Genomic DNA, 7,765 nt, shown 5'->3' with positions numbered 1-7,765 from the left:
TTAATGTCCTTTCGCCTATGGACAGTGGGCAGATTTTATCTTCATCTGGTTGAAACTTCTACAGTGAACACATTACGATCTGCGCTGCCAATTTTCGAATGACGTGCAACCCTTTATTGAAGCCTCTTGAAATTCGCCTCTGACATCTCTACCTATATACTCCCTCACTGTAAATATGGTTCATAATATGGATTCGATGAAAATGAACTGCCACATTCACTGAGTGAACGCTGATCCTTTCAGTAGGCCTGCAACTAAACAGAAAAAGCAAATTGAGTGATAAATCTCACATTTTCGAATTAGTTAAGAGGCCTCTTTGTGGTACACTGTGTAGGTTGTCTGCGAGAGTTTCTCGCAGAAATTTACAGCCTCGTAATGTAGAGCTTTACTTGGTGTTAACGCTGCTGTAAATCTATTTACACGTTTTTTTTTCGTTTTTTAAATCGGTACATCTGCCCTGTTTTTAAATTTTGTTACCAGCTTTCTGTGAATTATATAGTGACCCGTTCCATGACCAGTACGATTTACCCCATATAGTCCCGAGGGACGTGAACTGCTGAAGTTACACATTATTGCACTTCTTATGTTACTATATGTAAGTTCACAATTTGCGGGCGCCTTTGCAGTGTCACAACGTTGATAGTTTGTTTGTTCAAGGATTCACTTTCAGTAAAAAGCGTCTTTCCTTGCAGTATACCTTACATGAGGCATAAGTTTTCTGCCTTACTTTCTAGAAATAGTACTAACGGTTCATCGTCATGTTGCGAATGTGTCTTGACATTTTCTGCTGCCGAAGCTGCACTAAAAAATGTTGCGTGTCTAACATCTATTCTCAAGTGTAATGTTTCATCTACCTGAAATTCTTGTTCATTATCCGTTGTAGGTAGAGATGCGCTACCAATAAGACTTACCATTTTAAATTAAAGACACAACACAAATAAGAAGTTAGTAATAAATTGAATGATGTGCCTATCACTTGCCTATGGTAATACTTGAGTCTGACAGTTTTGCTTAGTGCTGTTAATATGTCTATAACGGAGTAAATTGTTTTTAATGGTTTACTTTCCTTAATTTCCAGTCTCATTAAACGTGAAGTGTCTGCGAGTGAAACTTCAAAAAAAAAATTAAGAAAGAAACATGCTAATCTTATTCACTGTACACGAACTTAGCTGTTGATTGATTTCGCTTGCAGCACTGATTTTAATTAACCCACAGATTAATTTAGTTTGTCTGCGTTCGAAGGCGTCTTAAAATTTGATTGGATGTCAGAGCGTGAAATTTTTGAAGCCTAAAGATTTTTGTTTCCTACCTCTTTCCTGCAAACGGCTGCTCTACGTGACGAAAAGCGGTTCTAACGCCGCGCGTAGGAGTTCGCTTCATTATTTAATTTAGAATATGGTGTCCGTCATATGTGGAACTTCTGTATCATACGATTAATACATACATTTGCATCTATTCTTTAAAGTTAAAATAGACACAGTAATATCAATGTCCCGCTAAAGGGAAGCATTGTGGTTTTATGTGAAATCATACATATGTCACAGTCCCGAGCGTTCTTCGCCATTTCACACTATTAATTTATTGCAAACAAAAAGAATTTTCGAAATTAGAGGAACTAAAACCACTATTACATCAATAATGCCCGTCATAAGTGCATGCTATAATACTTTTGTTGTATCATATAGTTAACATCAAAGGTATGCGACTTGAATCGTGCCTTCTTATAGGTACAGTATGCTGTCTCTTATCAGTTCATTAACACTATTTCTTACACAGTCCATTTTGTGTGGATCCACTGTTGACCTTATTATAATTTTACCATACTGGTACACGTCTTAACCTCGATGAAGCTCGAGCTGAATGAGTACAATCCGATTTTCCACTATCTTCTACTTTCTTGTTTCTTTTACAGAGAATAAAGGCGATATGACTAACAGCCTTGGAGATGGCTTTCAGAATATTACATGTTACAGAAAAGCATTACACATGTGTTCCAGATACAAGTCATATACGTACTGCATACAGCACTGAAAACACGAGAGAAAGTGAAAAAAAAATGTTCTGTTGTTTCTACTCTCTCTTGACTAATAGTACAAGGAAACTGTATACTTGGCAGTAAAAATATCTAAAAAGCAGTTAATTTTCGCTTTGTTTAAGTATCACGTCATTTGTAATAAGTGCATAACTTTTTGATGTTGAGGGCCATACAGTTGCATGTATAGCCAGTGACTGCTTTGCACCAGTTTTACTGACTGTGTTAGGAGCTCCAGGAATGAGTATCACAGCCTCACAGGTATTACGGGCGGCACTTGTATGGACAACATCGAACTAAAATGTGCTCCATTCTGGTGGGTTCGGAGATATAGCTGCTTGAAGCTGGCGCATACAGCTCAGATGAATGACCGTTAGTGTGAAACAGATGAGGTCAAGTATAATTGTCCATTTCGTAATGACTGTTCCCTCTCTTAGAGCTCGTCTTCGGCGGTTTCTCATGATGACCGTTGTTATACGTTTTGGGCATTGTATAACTGTCCACTATGTGTACTATACTTTGTTTTAAAGGGAGTAGTGAAAACATTTACGAGAAAGCGTGATTTTTCGAGCCTGTCTTTGAGAGTGTCAGGTTCGAAGAGTAGCGGAAACCAGACTTTACTTACGTTAACAGTTTTCTGTGCAAAATTTAAAAATGTAACCCAACTAAATTCAACAGAAAAAATTCGTTATTTTTATTAGCCTTTTCATCGCAATAATAGTAGAAGCAAGACGCTGCGTTTGAACTTACCATTAAGGCTATTACGGCAGAGTAAACTGGGCTGTTAAACTTCAACCTTGATTGGCTGTGTCACATGAAATTACAGGTCAATAATTAATATGTTTGTGAGCTTTGAGTTTGTAAAGCACTTAGTTTTAGTACGTGCGTTCTGTATGAAGCAGTTTCCGGACACAGTTGTACCAGTTCCTAGCTACCTTTGTGCTCCAAGATAAGCGCTGTTTCCACCGCGAAGAGTGGCAACTTTGTTTTAGATTCTCAGTACAGCAATGCAACGTTCAGTGGCCGTTACATCTAGAAGAAAAGCATCCAAGCTTTTAAGGAACAGTAAAAAAGAAAATTTTTCAATGAACCTTCTACAGGCAAGAACCTCTCAATAAATAAACTATGAAATGTGTTGTGCGTTTGTAACAGCAAATGAGAAATCAACCTGTGATATGCTGGAATACATTTTAAAGGATAGAATTATATAACACCACCTTAGTCGTTTTCGCTATAAACCGAGAAGTCACTGCAATATCATTTTTTTTGCTTGAATCGACAACGATCTATTTGTGCACGTTTTCGAGTTTATGCACATGACTCACAGATTTCTCCAGACGCTTTGGAGAGCGAAGTGGCACAGCAGTGGATTATCGTTTGTCTTAAAAAATACTGTTCTATTTCGCTTCCCTGTTCCTTATATTATGTGTGGCTAAGTTCAATTGAGTCGATTTTGCAGCGCTGCTCAGGCAACCACAGAAGTCTAACACCGAGGGGTATTCAATAGGTAATGCAATTCTTTTTTCTGAAAGCAGGTTGGTTTTATTCAAGATTTCAATACACCACTCTTAAGGTTCCAAAACCATATTTTTCAACATAATCTCCTCATCATCCACGAACTACTTCCCGCGGAGTGCATTCTTCATTGGGCCAAGCAGATGGATATCGGAACGCGCGAGATACGGGCTGTGGGATAGATTAGGAACAACGGTCCAGTGAAGTTTTGTGAGCTCCTCTCGGATGCGCAGACTTCTTTGAGGCCTTACGTTGTCGCTGAAAAGGAGAATTCGTTTGCATTTTTGTGGCGACGAACATACTTCAATTTCTTGAGGTTAGCGCAGTATACTTCCGAGCTGATCATTGCACCTTGAGGACGGACATCAAACAGAATAACCCCTTCAGAGTCCCAGAAGATGACGCCATGATTTGATGGCAGATGGTGTGGATTTGAACTGTTTCTTAGGAGGAGAGGTGGTGTGGTGCCACTGCATGGATGGCATTTTGTTTCCGGTTCGAAGTGATGAACCCACGTTTCATCGCCTGTGCTGATGATCGACAAAAATTATCACAATCAGCCTCGTAACGCACGATCTATTCCGCACAGATGTTCCTTCGTTGCTCTTCGTGGTCTTCTGTTAAGCGGCGAGAACCCAGCGCGCACACACGTTGGAGTGCTCCAACTGGTGAACGGATGTGTCAGCACTACGAACAGAGGCGTCCAGTTGAGCAGTGAGGTGTCAGATTGAGATCCGTCGATCACCTCGAGTTAGAATGTCAGCACGTTCGTACACTGCAGGAGTCACAGCTGTGTTCGGCCGGCCGGCACGCGGAAGATCGGACAGGTTCGTCAACCTTGTTGCGATGATGACAGACGTCTCGCCCAACGGCACGTAATGAATATCTGCGATGCTCAGGCTACGCATAGCGCCGCCACATATTGGAAGATCTTGAAACTATAGGGGCTCCAGTGGAATATTCCACATCGAACGTTCATGAACTACAGGGGCTGAAGTGTAATATTCCACGATGTCCTACAGCAAATTCCTCATTAAGAATCGAAACTGGCCGAGAAAAGAAATGTGTTGGATTACTTATGAGCTCAACACACTCTTCAACAGGAATTTCTGTGACCGGGAAGCGTTTGACATGGTTCCCTACTGCAGGCTGTTAACGAACATACGGAACAGTTTCCCAGATATGTGAGTGGCTCGAGGACTTCTTAAGTAATAGAACCCAGTACGTTATACTCGACGGCGTGTGTTCATCAAGCTCATGAGTATCGTCCGGAATACCCCAGGGAAGTGTGATAGGGTCGCTCTTGTTCTCTATATACATAAACGATATGACGGATAGGGTGGTAGCAATCTGCAGCTGTCTGCTTATGACGTTATTGTGTACGAGAAGGTGACGTCGTTGAGTGACTGTGGGAGGGTACAAGATGACGTAGATGAAATTTCTAGTTGGTGTGATGAATGGCAGCTTGTTTTAAATATAGGTAACTGTAAGTTACATGAGTAGGAAGAAACAGTCCCATAATATTCGAATACAGTATTAGTTGTGTACTGTCTGACAGTCACGTCGATTAAATATGTAACCGTAACGTTGCAAAGCGATGAGAAGCGACATAAGGCAGGCAAGTGTGGCTCATCTATAACGGAGACACATATGGAATACTAGTTCGACCCATTCTTAAGTACTGCTGAAGTGTTTGGGATCGCCACCAAGTCGGATTAACGGACGAAATAGAAGCAATTCAAAGGCAGACTGCCAGATTTGTTACCGGTAGGTTCGATCAACATGCGAGTATTACGGAAATGCTTCGTGAACCCAAGTGGGAATCCCTGGAGGGAAGACAACTTTCTTTTCACGGAACGCTGTTGAAAGAATTCAGAGAACCGTCGCTTGAAGCTGACTGAAAAACAATCCTACTGTCGCCAACGTATATTTCGCTTAAGGACCACGAAGGTAAGGTAAGAGAAATTAAGGCTTATACGGAGGCATGAAGACACTCATTTTTAATCCGCTGTATTTTAGAGTTGGAGCAGGAAAGGAAGTGACTAGTAGTGGTACAAGTTACCCTCTGCCACACTCCATATGGTGGCTTGCGCAGTCAAATATAGGTGTAGACGTATGAGAGCACCTACGCACTGACAGAGATGGCGTAGTGGTTAGCGCAGTGGACTCGCATTCGGTAGTACAACGGTTCAAATCCGTGTGCATCTAATTAAGATTTTTCGTTCCCTAAATCTCCCCAGGCAGATACATTGCTGATTCATTTGAAAGGGCATAGCCAACTCCCTTGCCCGTCCGTGATATATTTCGAGTTTGTGCTCTGTCTCTAATGGCCTCGATGTCGACGGGACGTTAAACCCTAATCTTCCTTTGTTCTTGCATTCGCGCGTTTTCCAGTAGATCTTCTTTAGTGAGTTCCAAGTAAGACGTAGCAATAAACAGAATAATTTTATTACCCATTTCAGAAAGATTCCGGTATGTTATAACCATTGTAATGAATCATGCTAGAAAACTTTTTATATAATTCAATATTTTGTGTTTTGCGTATTGAAAAATAATGTAATTTAACGTAGGTAATTGTTGAAAAATGAACACATACGTTCAAAGTAGTCACCATTTACTCAAATGTGAACGTAACTAACACAGAAAATCAAACAAGTAGTAAGATTAAATAAAGTTGCTCGTCCTTCAGCCTAAGCATCGTTGGAGTTCCACAAATTAAACGGAGTGTCTACGCTCTTCTTTTCCAGCCGTTCAGTAGTAGAAGCCTGGCTCCATGTGATTGACTGTTTTTGCGATATCCATATTTAGCCTGATATATAACGAAGTCAGATTTACAGAGTAACTATCTTTCCGAGAACGTTTGTGAACCACGCTTCATATTTTCTAGCGTCTCTGAGTCTGCACCGCCTTTTGCCCAATAAATCAGAAGTCATCATTCTGCACGAACCCTTTTTCGTTGCAAACGTAGCACATTATTATTCTCTTTCCAGAACTAGGTGATATTTGAATTTCATCTTTCCAGCCACTCCGTTATTGTACACTTTCTCTGCATCTCTCCATTTTCTCATGCATGAAGTAGTTTTTGTTCTTGTTGAAACACTAAGTCTCATCAGTGTTATAAATCTTCCATGAAGTCTTTTGCAAATGTTTTATTTCCGGGGAACACTCATCTCTCTTCTCTGGTACTCGCTTATTTTACATCATAATGGGCTTTTTGCTGGACGTTTTGTATCTGTAGTTGAGTTTCCGAATAACACGCCATAACTCATATTAGGGAAGACTCCCATCACAATTTTCAACTTTCCAAAATGCCTGTTACAGTTGGAAACGACAGAAGTCGTGGATTTTCTGCAAACTCGCTCAATACAAACTTCTGTCGCCTGAAAGAATTATTTTTAGGGGAAAAACTTGAAATTCCTCGATATTCTCTTGAACTTCGTTTCACTGTACTTTCGAGTGTGCCGAGAAATTCAGAATTTCTCTTTACTGATTGTGATACGGAAATAACGCGCTCTGCTCTGCTTAGGCCTGAAAATACGCTTGAGCATAGAAGACTATGAACATCCTACAGTTCAGTAAAGGCTGCATGGTTTTACGCAAATAAAAGACAACAAAAATTGTATCATGACGAACGTCTAACACGAGAGCACGATGACGAGTGGCAGCACGTTTGTTACCCATGAGAGAGAAACCCTGAAGTACGCACGGCGACAATCAGAGGCACATTAATAGCTGAGAGTTCTGGTAACATAGCATCAACGAGAACATGGTGCACGAGAATAAAAACTAAATAAATCAAACAGAGGTATTAGCGTTTTATGTTTCATCACACGCACAAAGAAGTAACATATGTGCCCAAAAATTTTATATAATACAACAGCAGAGACTGCATTTCTTCCTTTTGCATTTTACATTCGTTTCACAACAAGACGAATCGCAACAATCTTCATCCGCCATTATTTCAGCGAAACAACTGACCAGGAAACAACCAAAATCCAACAATGAATAGAGAGAGGTTACATCTTTAAACAATGCACAGCAAACTGTTCACGAAAATAACGTTTTTTATCTATGACTCTTTAAAATCGACCGAAAAAGTACGTTTTCACTTACAGATCTCCACGTGCGTCGCCGGATTTCCTACTAAAATTTACTTTTCACTCATCAAATGAATGAATATTAGAACCCAGTTTCATAGGAAGTTATTAATCGATGCCT

The sequence above is a fragment of the Schistocerca cancellata genome, chromosome 4 (assembly GCF_023864275.1).
Source record: "Schistocerca cancellata isolate TAMUIC-IGC-003103 chromosome 4, iqSchCanc2.1, whole genome shotgun sequence".
Classification (NCBI taxonomy): Eukaryota; Metazoa; Arthropoda; class Insecta; order Orthoptera; family Acrididae; genus Schistocerca; species Schistocerca cancellata.
The sequence above is the reverse complement of the archived record's forward strand: the minus strand, read 5'-3'. Positions refer to the sequence as shown.